Genomic DNA, 12259 nt, shown 5'->3' with positions numbered 1-12259 from the left:
TGTGGAGCCTGTTTAAGATCTTCTCAGTTTCCCTCTGCCCCTCTCCCCTACTCACACTCTCTCTCTCTCTCAAAATAAATAAACTTGAAAAATTTTTATAAAAATAGAACTACCGTACGACACAGCGATTGCGTTACTTGGTATTTACCCAAAGGATAAAAAAATATATTGATTCAAAGGGACACATGCACCCCGATGTTTACAGCTGCATTATCAACAACAGTCAAATTATGGAAAGAGCCCAAATGTCTATCAACCAACTGATGAATGGATAAAAAAAGATGTGGCACACATGCACAATGGAATATTACTCAGCCATCAAATTGAATGAAATCTTGTCGTTTGCAATGACGTGGATGGAGCTAAGAGTGTGTTATGCTAAGTGAAAGAAGTCAATCAGAGAATGACAAATACCATATGATTGCACTCATATGTGGGGACTCAAAAAACAAAAGAGATGAACATAAGGGAAGGAGGAAAGAAAGAGGGAGGCAAAGGTGCTTTGGGTGGCTCAGTCAGTTAAGCGTCCGACTTTGGCTCAGGACATGATCTCATGGTTCATGGGTTTGAGCCCCATGTCGGGCTCTGTGCTGACAGCTAGCTCAGAGCCTGGAGCCTGCTTCACATTCTGTATCTCCCTCTCTCTCTGACCCTCCCCTGCTCATGCTGTCTCTCTCTCTCTGAAATAAATAAAACATTTAAAAATTAAAAAACAAAAAAGAGGGAGGCAAACCATTAAGAGACTCAACTATAGAGAACAAACAGGGTTGGTGAGGGAGTTGGGTAGGGGATGGGCTAAATGGTTGATGGATATTGAGGGCACTAGTGATGAGCACTGAGTATTAGATGTACGTGATAAATCACTACATTCTACTCCTGAAACCAGTATTACACTATATGTTAACTCACTAGAATTTAAATAAAAACTTGAAACAAACAAAAAAAGTGGCAAATTGTTCAAGATGAAGTTTCACAAAACAAAAAATATATATATATTGTGTAATATGTGAAAATTAATATGTTATGTATCATATGCAATATACCTTATAAATATACAGAACATTTAACATATTTTATGTACGGCATATTTTCCCATCAAATTAAAAAGGGTATATATCGGGGTGCCTGGGTGGCTCAGTTGGTTAAGGGGCTGACTCTCGACTTCAGCTCAGCTCAGGTCATGATCTCACAGTTCATGGGTTCAAGCCCCACATCAGGCTCTGTGCTGGCAGTGCAGAGCCTGCTTGAGATCCTCTCTCCCTCTGTGTCCCTCCCCTGCTTGTGTGCTCTCTCTCTCTCTCTCTCTCTCTCAAAATAAAGAAATAAACTTTAAAAAAGAAGTGGGGGGTTATATAACAGCAGAGAGCCCACGCACTAGGCAACTAGGAAGCACAGAGGGCAGGTACATCTATCCATCTGACCACTGTCTCCTCACATCATGGCAACAGAGGAAGGGATGGACAGCTGGAGGGTTCAGGGAAGGAAAGGAAATTTCCTCCTAGGGCAGGGCAACTCCCACAAGGTATGCTCCCCCTTAGAGAAGTTTAATAGGGCAGAGGGTTGGGGAGGGGCGGGTATTGGGACTTTGAGGGGGATCTTTTAGCAAGAGGCATATCAAGGCCTATATTTTAGCTTGTGGGAATAATGTGGGTTGGCAGGAATAATTTCAAAACATGGTAGACCATCAGGCTGAGGGAGGGCTTCTAGGGGATAACTTATCTGGGTTCCAAGTTCAGGCCACCAATTCCTTGGCACTGGGTAGAAAAACTGTCTTACCACAAATGACAAAGGATGACCAGAGGTCACTGGTAGTTGGGAGTGTGTTGGGATATTGGAATTTATGTCTACAAAAATTTTTAAATAGTCCTATGCCTTCAACCAGCAACTTGTAGGGTGGTAACCAAGAGAAACTGCAGCATCTGTGCAGATAGATAGACAGGTATGTGTGCCGTTCAAGCTTGTTCATTGCAAACTATTTATAATAGGTAGAAACTGGAACTAACTGAAATATATATTACATTATGGCAAGGGCCCAAATAATTGTCCTATATTCATACTATGGGATAAGACTATGGTGTTTAAAACAAAAACTGATACAAATCTGAAGGTAAAGTATAAATTTATTTATATAACTTATAAAATACATATATGCAGAAAGGTATATATATGCATTAAAAATGACAGGCAAAGGACTTGAACAGACATTTCTCCAAAGAAGGCATACAGGGGCACCTGGGTGGGTCAGCTGGTTAAGCGTCAGACTCTTGGTTTCAGCTCAGGTCATGATCTCACGGTTCACGGGTTCCAGCCCCACGTCAAGCTCTGCACTGACAGTACGGAGCCTGCTTGGGATTCTCTTTCCCCTCTCTCTGCCTCTACCCCACTAGTGCTCTCTTTCTCAAAACAAATAAATAAACATTAAAATAAAGACATGTGTATGGCAAATCAGCACATGACAAGATGTTCAACGTAGCTAATCATTAGGGAAATGCGAATCAAAACCATAAGGAGATGCTACTTCATATCCATTAGGAGAGCGATTATCAAAAAAATAAAGATAAAATAGGGGCACCTGGGTGGCTCATCAATTAAGCATCTGACTTCGGCTCAGGTCATGATTTCAGGTCTGTGGGTTTGAGCCCCAGGTCGGGCTCTGTGCTGACAGCTAGCTCAGAGCCTGGAGCCTGCTTCAGATTCTGTGTCTCCCTCTCTCTGCCCCTTCCCTGCTGGTGCTCTGTCTCTCTCTCTCTCTCTCTCAAAAATAAACACACACTAAAAACATTTTTTAATAAAAAAATAAATAAAAATAACAAGTGTTGGTGAGGATATGGAGAAATTAGAACTTTTACTCATTGCTGCTAGGAATGTGAAATGGTAGAGCCACTGTAGAGAATAGTAGGGTGGTTCCTCAAAAAGCTTAACATTGAATTATCATATGATCCAGTAAGTCCACTTCTGAGCATGTACCCAAGAGGACTGAAGGCAGAAACTTGAAGAGATATTTGTGAACTAATGCTCACAGTAGCAGGATTCACAATAGCCACAAGGTGGACAACCCAAATGAATAGAAAAACAAAATGCATACATTTAAGGCTGAGCAATGTTATAGTTACATTTATATATTATATTATATATTATAAAATTCTAGTGTAAATAAACGTAAGTACATTTAATATATATTTATATATTACATTTATATTAAATATAAGATCACATTTTACAAATAAAATATAAAATATATACAAAATGTAAAATATGCAAAATATGTAAATATATAATGTAAAATATATAAAATATAACCTGATATAAAATATGCAAAATATAAACATATATAAATATCCTGTCATAAATATATAATGTAAATATATTATTATTCAACCTTAAAAAGGAATAAAATCCTGATACATGCTACAACAGGTGTGTATTTTAGAACATTATGCTAAAGTGAAATAATCTAGACACAAAAGAATGGTATTGCATGATTCCACTTATATGAGGCACGGACAAAAGTCGGGTTTACAGAGAAAGAAAATAGCATAGAGTTTACCAGGGGCTGGGAATTAGGGTTACGGGGAGTTATTTTTTTTAATGGGAATAGTTTCATTTGGGGAAGATGAAAAACTTTTGAAGTCGCATGGTGGTAACACTGCACAATAATGTGACTGTACTTAATGCCAATGAATAGTACCCTCAAAAGCGGTTAAAGGGAAAATTTTATGATTTGTACATTTGACCGCCACAATTAAAAAAATCACGCCAAGGCCACACGGCCATCAGTAACACTGGGGGCCTCCAGAGAAAAGCAGGACATGGTATTTTACGTGCACTTGGCAGGGAGAACGTGAAGGGAACCGTTAACATTCTCACCCTACGGTTTCTGAATTATTTGAACGGTGAACAACAAAAGCAACATACCCGCGTATTACTTGTGTAATCAAGAAAAAGAAACAGTCAAGCACAAACAAAAATAATGCACACAGCTGGGGCATCACCTCTGCACACAGCACATCTCACGGATCAGCTCGACCTTTGCCATCTCACACCCCGCCCCCCCAATGCCTTCCGTCTGGGGCCCTGACAAACAGCACGCTCTAGACCCACTCGTTAGAGACTACAGATTCATACTTCATCTATTTCCCATCTTTCTTTCCAACCAAGGGAAAAGCATCTTAAATCAAACATCTACAGCCTTACAAGGCGAGCCTGGGTGGCTCAGTCCCTTAAGCGCTGGACTCTCGCTTTAGGCTCAGGTCATGACCTCAAGGTTCGTAAGTTCAAACCCCGCATCAAGCTCTCTGCCTCTGACCCGGCCCCCCAGTCCCGCGCACGCGCTCTCTCTCAAAAACAAGCAACATTTTTTTTAAAAAACTTTAAAAAATAAAAAATGCTTGTTGGGATGAGCATTGGGTGTTATATGTAAACCAACTTGACAATAAACTATAAAAAAATTAAAAATAGGGGCGTCTGGGTGGCTCAGTCGGTTTAGTGTCCGACTTCGGCTCAGGTCATGATCTCAACGGTTCGTGGGTTCGAGCCGCGTGTCGGGCTCTGTGCTAACAGCCCAGAGCCTGGAGCCTGTTTCCGATTCTGTATCTCCCTCTCTCTCTCTCAGAAATAAATAAAACATTAGAAAAAATAAATAAAAAATAAAACTCTAGCGCGAGGGCAGGCTCTTGGAGGAGAGGTGCGAACTACAGACAGAGCTGAGTAACTTTGTGAGGCTTGTTACTTACATTTTCACTTACTCCACTGCATTTCATTTTATTACACTTTTTTATTGACACGCTAGGATTCTGAGAAAGCATTTTCCCAAATGAATGTATCAAACATAATTAACCAAAACTAAGTTTTAAGATATTCTCACCTCAGCCGTTCTCACAAAAGCCACAAGTAAGTCTCCTGTATAACGAAGGCAGAAGAAGACCTCCTCGAAGTAAATTTCACCAAGACCTTTTACCCCCCGCCCCCAAAACCGACACCCCGAGTTCAGAAGGACTGAAGGACGCAGAGAAACGGCCACCGTCCGTTGGTCTCCAGACTCGCGAGACCGAGCCCCCGCCCCGCGCGCGGCCGCGGAGACTCAGTCCCCGCCCCACAGCCAGGGATCCGCCCCCCGAGACCACGCCCTCGCTGGCCACGCCCCCCGAGGCCTGTCTGGGAGGGGCTCCGTTTGCCCCCCCTCACGAGACCCCGCCTTCCCCAGCCGCGCATCCCCGCCTGAGTCAAGGGCCCGCGCGCAGAGGCTCTTTTCCCAGCTCTAGCCCGGACCGCGCACCTGCAGCCGCTCTTCGTGCCGGAGGCAAATGATGAGGAAACCGGTGAAGGGAAGTTGGCGGCCGCTCAGATCACTAGCACTCCACTTCCGGTCTCGGGGCTTAAAAGGTGGAAGGCTCCGGCAGGGCTTAAGAGCGCCGAGGCGGGGCGCCTGGGTGGCTTAGTCGGTTAAGCGTCCGACTTTCGCTTAGGTCATGATCTCGCGGTTCGTGGGTTCGAGCCCCGCGTCGGGCTCTGTGCTGACAGCCAGCTCGGAGCCTGGAGCCTGTTTCAGTCTGTGACTCCCTCTCTCTCTGACCCTCCCCTGCTCATGCTGTCTCTCTCTCTCTCTCCTAGAAATAAATAAAACATTAAAAAAATTACTTAAAAAAAAAAAAAAAGAGCGCCGAGGCAAAGGGGAGGGACCTCGAGGCGGGACCAGAACGGTCCAGAGTCGGTTGGGCCGAGCCTCGCGCCTGCCTCCGACGGGTCAGGCGGCTTCTGATAAAAAAAATGCTGTTTTTGCAGTGGTGTTCAAGGGTGTGCTAAGCTTGGAGGTGCTTTGTTATGAAGCAGTAGATAACTGATACATCCCTTTCACTATTCTTTAAAAACTTCTTTGCCCTTCTCAGAAGTTTTTGGAATTATCTTTGAACTTGTATTAAATGTGTATAGTAGGCTTGGGACTGTTGGCCTATGTATTTAAATCTTTCTGGTTTTGGAGAGCCTGGGTGGCTCAGTTGGTTAAGCAGCCGACGTTGGCTCGGGTCATGATCTCGCAGTTTGTGAGTTTGAGCCCCGCGTGGGGCTCTGTGCTGACCGCTCGCAGCCTGGAACCTGCTTCAAATTCTGTGTCTCCTTCTCTCTCTGCCCTTCCCCTGCTCACGCTTTGTCTCTCTGTCTCTCAAAAATATATAAAACTTTAAAAACTAAATAAATCTTTCCATTTTTATATGGCAAATATGAAACATTTTTAGGCTTGAGTATGAACGTGTTTAGGTCTTTTATACATTTCATTGCTGGTTTTTGTGTGGTCACCATCACTTTTATTTACGTTTTTATGTAATTAGGTAATCTCTACATACAACGGAGGGCTTGAACTCAGGAGCACCAGATCAGGAGTCACATGCTCTTATGACTGAGCCAGCCAGATACCCCAACCAGCACTTCCCTTAATAATGCTTTTCCTTTTGCTCATTCATTTGAGTCCTACCTTCACACAACTTTTACTTCAAAGGGGGAGGAGGACAGATAGTAGAACAAACATACAAGAAAACATTTCCTATGTCAATGCCACATTGGGCTATTTGTAGTATATTAAAAATAATCTTGTGGAGATTCATTCAGTCATTTCTTTTTAAACCTTTTAAAGGGGCTCCCGGTGACTCAGTCGGTAAAGCATCTGACTTCAGCTTAGATCATGATCTCACCATCTGTGACTTCAAGCCAGCCTTAGAACTCTGTGCTGATAGCTCAGAGCCTGGAGCTCCCTTTGGATTCTGTGTCTCCCTTTCTCTCTGCCTCTCTCCAGCTTGTGCTCTGTCTCTTTCTCTAAAAAATAAGCAAGCATTTAAAAAAAAAACAACAACCCCCCCAACGTTAGAAATCCCATGTATCCATTTCTCAATCATAATAAACTCCTGGCCCCCCACATAAAAGGGAGCAATATTCTGGTTTTTATCGTAATCACTTCCTTGCCTTTCTTTATACTTGTGCTACCTAAGTATTCATTCCTGATTCAATATAGTTTAATTTTGCATGTTTTTGACTTACAGAAGTGGAGTCATACAGGGTTTAAAAATGTTGTTGTGATGAGTGTCTGGATGGCTCAGTTGGTTAAGTGTCCAACTCTGTCTCAGGTCTTAATCTCAGGGTCATGAATGAGTTCAAGCCCGACCTTGGGCTTCACATTGAGACTGAAGCCTACTTTAAAAATAAATATGTAAGATAATTTTTTTTGTAAGATTCAGGCATATTACTGTGTATACTTCTGTGCATTTATGATAACATATAATATTACATTGCATGAATACACCACAATCTATTTCTCATTTTAGTGATGATGGACTTTAAATTGTTTCTAGTTTTGGGTTGTTTCAAATCGTGCTTCTCTGAAAATTCTTGTACTAGCACCTATCTCTTGGTGCCCATGTGCAAGCATTTCTGTTGTGTACGTTCCAAAGAGTGATTTACAGGGTCCTTGGGTGTACATATCCTCTACACTAAAAAGTGTATTATCATTTACTCCTCACAATCTCAATGTAGCTCTTTCTGCCCACAGGTCCTGTCCCTGCGCTATAATGAAAGCACCTTTTGCACCAAAAACATCTCAAGAATTCTTGCTTGACCTTTCGCTCAAGGACCCCACATCACTATTCATGAAAGGTTGCTTCTTCAATGCCAGCAATAGGGAGGGGAAGACTCTAGAAACTAATGTCAGCTAGCTAGTGTTGTATAATGCATAATATCATTATAATGACAGGAGTGGCATCTCATCACCCCTGCCATAGTCTATTAGTTAGAAAGAAATGTGATAGGGCATATTTATCCTCCCACACGTGTGTGAGGATTACTGTTCTGCTTCCCTATCCATATTTGGCATTGTCAGCCTGTCATTTTCAACACTGTTAAGTGTGTACTGGCATCTCCGGATGGTTCTATTCCCATTTCATTGATCACTGAAACTGACCATCTTTTCTTTTTTTTAATGTTTTATTTCTGAAAGAGAGAGAGAGAGACAGCGTGAGCAGGGGAAGGTCAGAGAGAGTGAGACAGAGAATCTGAAGCAGGCTCCAGGCTCTGAGCTAGCTATCAGCACAGAGCCCGATGTGGGGCTCGAACTCGTGAACCATCAGATCATGACCTGAGCCAAAGTCGGACGCTTAACCGACTGACCCACCCAGGCGACCCATGAAACTGACCATCTTTTCATACATTTGTTTGGAACCTTTTGTGAACTGCCTACTCAAGACTCTTGCCCATTTTTCTTCTGGAACTTTTGTTTTCTTCTTATGATAATGTAGGAGTTATTAATTTATTCTGGACAGCAGTCCTGTTCAGCTATATATGTTGCCTATATCTTAGCCCTCGTTATAGCTTATTTTCCCATTCTTAATGATGTCTTTAAGAAAAATTTTTTAATGTTTATTTATTTTTGGGAGAGGGAGCGCAAGTGCGGGAAGGGACAGAGAGAGAGGGAGATACAGAATCCGAAACAGGCTCCAGGCTCTGAGCTGTCAGCACAGAGCCGGATGCGGGGCTTGAACCCACAAACCGCAAGATCATGACCTGAGCCCAAGTCGGAAGCCCAACCAACTCACCACCCAGGCGCCCCCTTCATGGGGTCTTTTTGATAGAGCTCTCTAGTGTACTAATGGCTCTGTCGTAAATGTTGTGGGTACTATTATTTCTTATCTATAAATTGCCTGTTTCCATGCCAATTGTCTATTGAATTGCTTGCCTTTTCCTCATTGATACCTAGGAGTAAGTTGTATTTCCTGGATTTAGTCCTTCATCGTGAGCAGAGAAGCACGGGTACCCAGGGCTGGGGCGGAACGGAGTGGGAGGAGGGCAGAGCCTTAAGAAGCCAGCGGGCAGGGGAGAGTCTTTAATCCGCCCAGCAAGGAAGAAGTAGAGCATTAGCCGGCGGTGCAGGGGCGGGGACCGTGCCTGGGGGCGTGGCCTGGCTGGAGACAGGCCTTGGGGGCGTGGCTAGGGGTGGAGACCAATCTTGGAAGGCGGGGCTGAGGGTGAATGTTAAGGCATCGTGGGCAGGGCTAAGGTGGCTTCCAGGCTCAGGGGGCGGAAACCGGGTGGGGACCAGGTGTGAGGGCAGAGCTTGAGGGGGGCCTGACTCCGCTGGCCTGTCCTCAGGATGCCCAATAAAAGCTTTTTTTGCTCCTTTTCTCTGCCCTTCCGAGACCCTATGTGACAGAACACCAGGTTTACAAAAGTATCTGTCAGTCCACAAAGTGGATCGCACTTCCGTTTATCCCGTTCCTTCCTTAGGCCCTTAAAGTTTAAAAATTTTCTTCTTTCCGTTAGGTTTACTCCTAGACACTGTATACACGTACATTTAATTTTTTGTTTCATTTCCATTTGATTGTTTGGGTGGAGTTCTGAGAGACGAGAGACGTGCTCTGATTTAAATCATAGATGTAAAAAAGATACTCAGCCGATACTGTAGATGCCCGACAATTATAATTCCTTTCATTTTCCCTATTTATGAAGCGTGAAGAGGTATACAAATATTAGCAACGTCTCCTAATACCTGTATTGTGAGGGTACAATAAATTACGTGGCAAATTCGGTGACCTGCTGCCATCTGCTGGCGGTTACGGGTATTACACTTTATCTCCGGTACCTGCTATTGAAACCGACTATAAAACTTCATTTCCCTATTGGAGAGTTTTGTGAAAACGAATAAAAGGAAACCTCGTTGGGAATGGAGGGGGAGACCATCACGGAGAGCTTTCATGCCCAGACTAGTCAATTGCAGCCTCAACAGGAAGAGAGGGACCTTGTAAGTAGGTAGATACGCCTTTATGATCCCAGCAGGAGGAAGGAAGCTTCTTCCTCCCCCAGTGACACCTCAGCCAATGAGAAGCCACTATACTTCAAACTCCCAGTTTGTTCCAATGCACTTTTAATTTATAATAGCCCCTCCCAACTTTCCCCTTTTCCTCTAAAACAAAGCTACCTTTCTTTATTGTGGGGACTTACTTATGTTTTTGCCACGGTTTGCCTGGGCCTGAGGTTGCAAATTTTTGCTATTCCAAAATAAGCCCATCTTTTGCTGATAAAATAACTGCCAAGACAAAACAACTTTTGTTTTTAAGGTCAACAGTTCTCACATTAAATGTTGGTTTATTTCTTTTTGAGAGAAAGAGCAGGGAAGGAGCATAGACAGTGAGAGAGAGACTCCCAAGCAATCTTTCACCAACTGAGAGATCATGACCTGAGCTGAAATCAAGAGTCAGTTGCTTAATGAACTGAGCCACCCAGGAGCCCCAGCAGTTCTCACTTTAAAAAGCATTTTCCCTTCTCACTATAACTTTGGTTACAATATCTGCCTGGTGTTTGAGGTAAGGAGAAAGAATAAGGGATGAGAAAACTAAGGCCCAGAAACCTGTACACACACTATTTCCACTTCACCCCCAGCAATCTGGTTGAAGGAATTTAGAAAATGAATGTGGATTTCTGGGGAAAGAATGAACAGCAAGTGCAAAGGTCCTGAGGTAGAAGAGGTTTAGCCTCTAAACAACAATAGAGAGGCACCTGGGTGGCTCAGTCAGGTAAGCGTCCGAGTCTTGATTTTGGCTCAGGTCATGATCTCACAGTTTGTGAGTTCAAACCCTGCATCGGGCTCCACACTGGCAGCGCAGAGCTTGCTTAGGATTCTTTCTCTCTCTCCTCTCTCCCCACTTCTGCTCTCCCTCTCTCAAAATAAATAAACTTAAAAAAAATAAACCACATCAGAAGTCCAGTGTCTAAAATGATTGAAGTGAGTCGGGCAGGATGGAGACTAGTTGGAAGTGAAGTCAGAGAAGCAGTGGAGTCAGATCATACAAGGCCACCTGGGCAACTGTAAGAATTGCGGGTTTCACCTTGAGTGCAGTGGGGGAGCCTCTGAAGACTTTTGAGCTCCAGCAGCAGCGTGATCTGATGAATATTTTTAAAAATTCTTTGTCTTTGTGTAACGCCAGGGAGGCAAAGATAGAATCAGGGAAGACAATTAGAATGTCAAGGCAGTAATCCCAGTGACACATGGAGATGCCTGGACAAAGGTGGCAGAGAGAATGGAGGGTGTGGGATCCACTCTGATGCTAAAATTAAGACAGATTTGGGGCTCCTGGGTGGCTTAGTCGGTTAAGCGTCTGACTTTCGCTTGGGTCATGATCTCGCGGTTCGTGGGTTCGAGCCCCGCGTCGGGCTCTGTGCTGACTGCCAGCTCAGAGCCTGGAGCCTGTTTCAGAGTCTGTCACTCCCTCTCTCTCTGACCCTCCCCTGCTCACGCTGTCTCTCTCTCTCTCTCTCTCCTAGAAATAAATAAAACATTAAAAAAAAAATTTAAAATTAAGACAGATCCAATGACTATCTGCTGATGGATTTGTGTAGTTTTAGGGAAAAGAGTCAAAAATGACCCACAGGATTTTTGTTTCTTTATCATTGTCAAAAATAATTCTGGACATTGGTAAAGAGACTTCATTGAAAGGGATTATCGCAAGAGGGAGAAAACACGGTGTGCCTGGGTGGCTCAGTCGGTTAAGCTCCTGGCTTTGGTTCAGGTCGTGATGTTGCAGTTCATGAGTTCAAGCCCCACGTTGGGCTGTCCAAGTGGAGCCTGGCTGGGACCTTCTGTCCCCTTCTCTCTCTGACCCTCCCCAACTTGTTTTCTCTCCTCTCTTTCTCTCAAAAATAAACATTAAAAATTTTATNGTGAGCAGGGGAGGGTCAGAGAGAGGGAGATACAGAATCCGAACCAGGCTCCAGGCTCTGAGCTGGCTGTCAGCATAGAGCCCTGAGGAGACTAAGTAACGTCATTTTGAGGTTAAGGCCTCCATTAAGAGCAACCTCGGCTGCACGTAGCCCCAGTTCCAGGAAAAGCCTCAGATTGCTCAAGGCTGAAGCCACGCTCGGACCACCCTCAGATCAGCCAATCAAAAGAAGTTAAAAATATTCCTGTGGTCTGAGTCAGGGACTGAGGATTATAGATATTTACTTTGTACAAACTAGCTAATCACTCACGGCTTGCCTAAAACCCCACGTGGGCCCTTTGAACTCACCTCATAATTGGTCATTTTCAAAGGATTCTCAAAGGTCATGATTGGGTCCCACCAAAAGTAATGAACACCTCACAGATACTGAATGGTCAAAACTGTTACTATGGGTGCTGTGCAATTATGATTGGTGCTTATGTGATGATGCTATATGTACAATGTGTGCACTGTAACACCCCCGTCCCTTACCCCATAAAAACCCTGCTCGCCATTGTTCGGGGCTTCAC

The sequence above is a fragment of the Crocuta crocuta genome, unplaced genomic scaffold (assembly GCF_008692635.1).
Source record: "Crocuta crocuta isolate KB4526 unplaced genomic scaffold, BGI_CrCroc_1.0 scaffold115, whole genome shotgun sequence".
Classification (NCBI taxonomy): Eukaryota; Metazoa; Chordata; class Mammalia; order Carnivora; family Hyaenidae; genus Crocuta; species Crocuta crocuta.
This window is presented reverse-complemented; position numbering follows the sequence as displayed.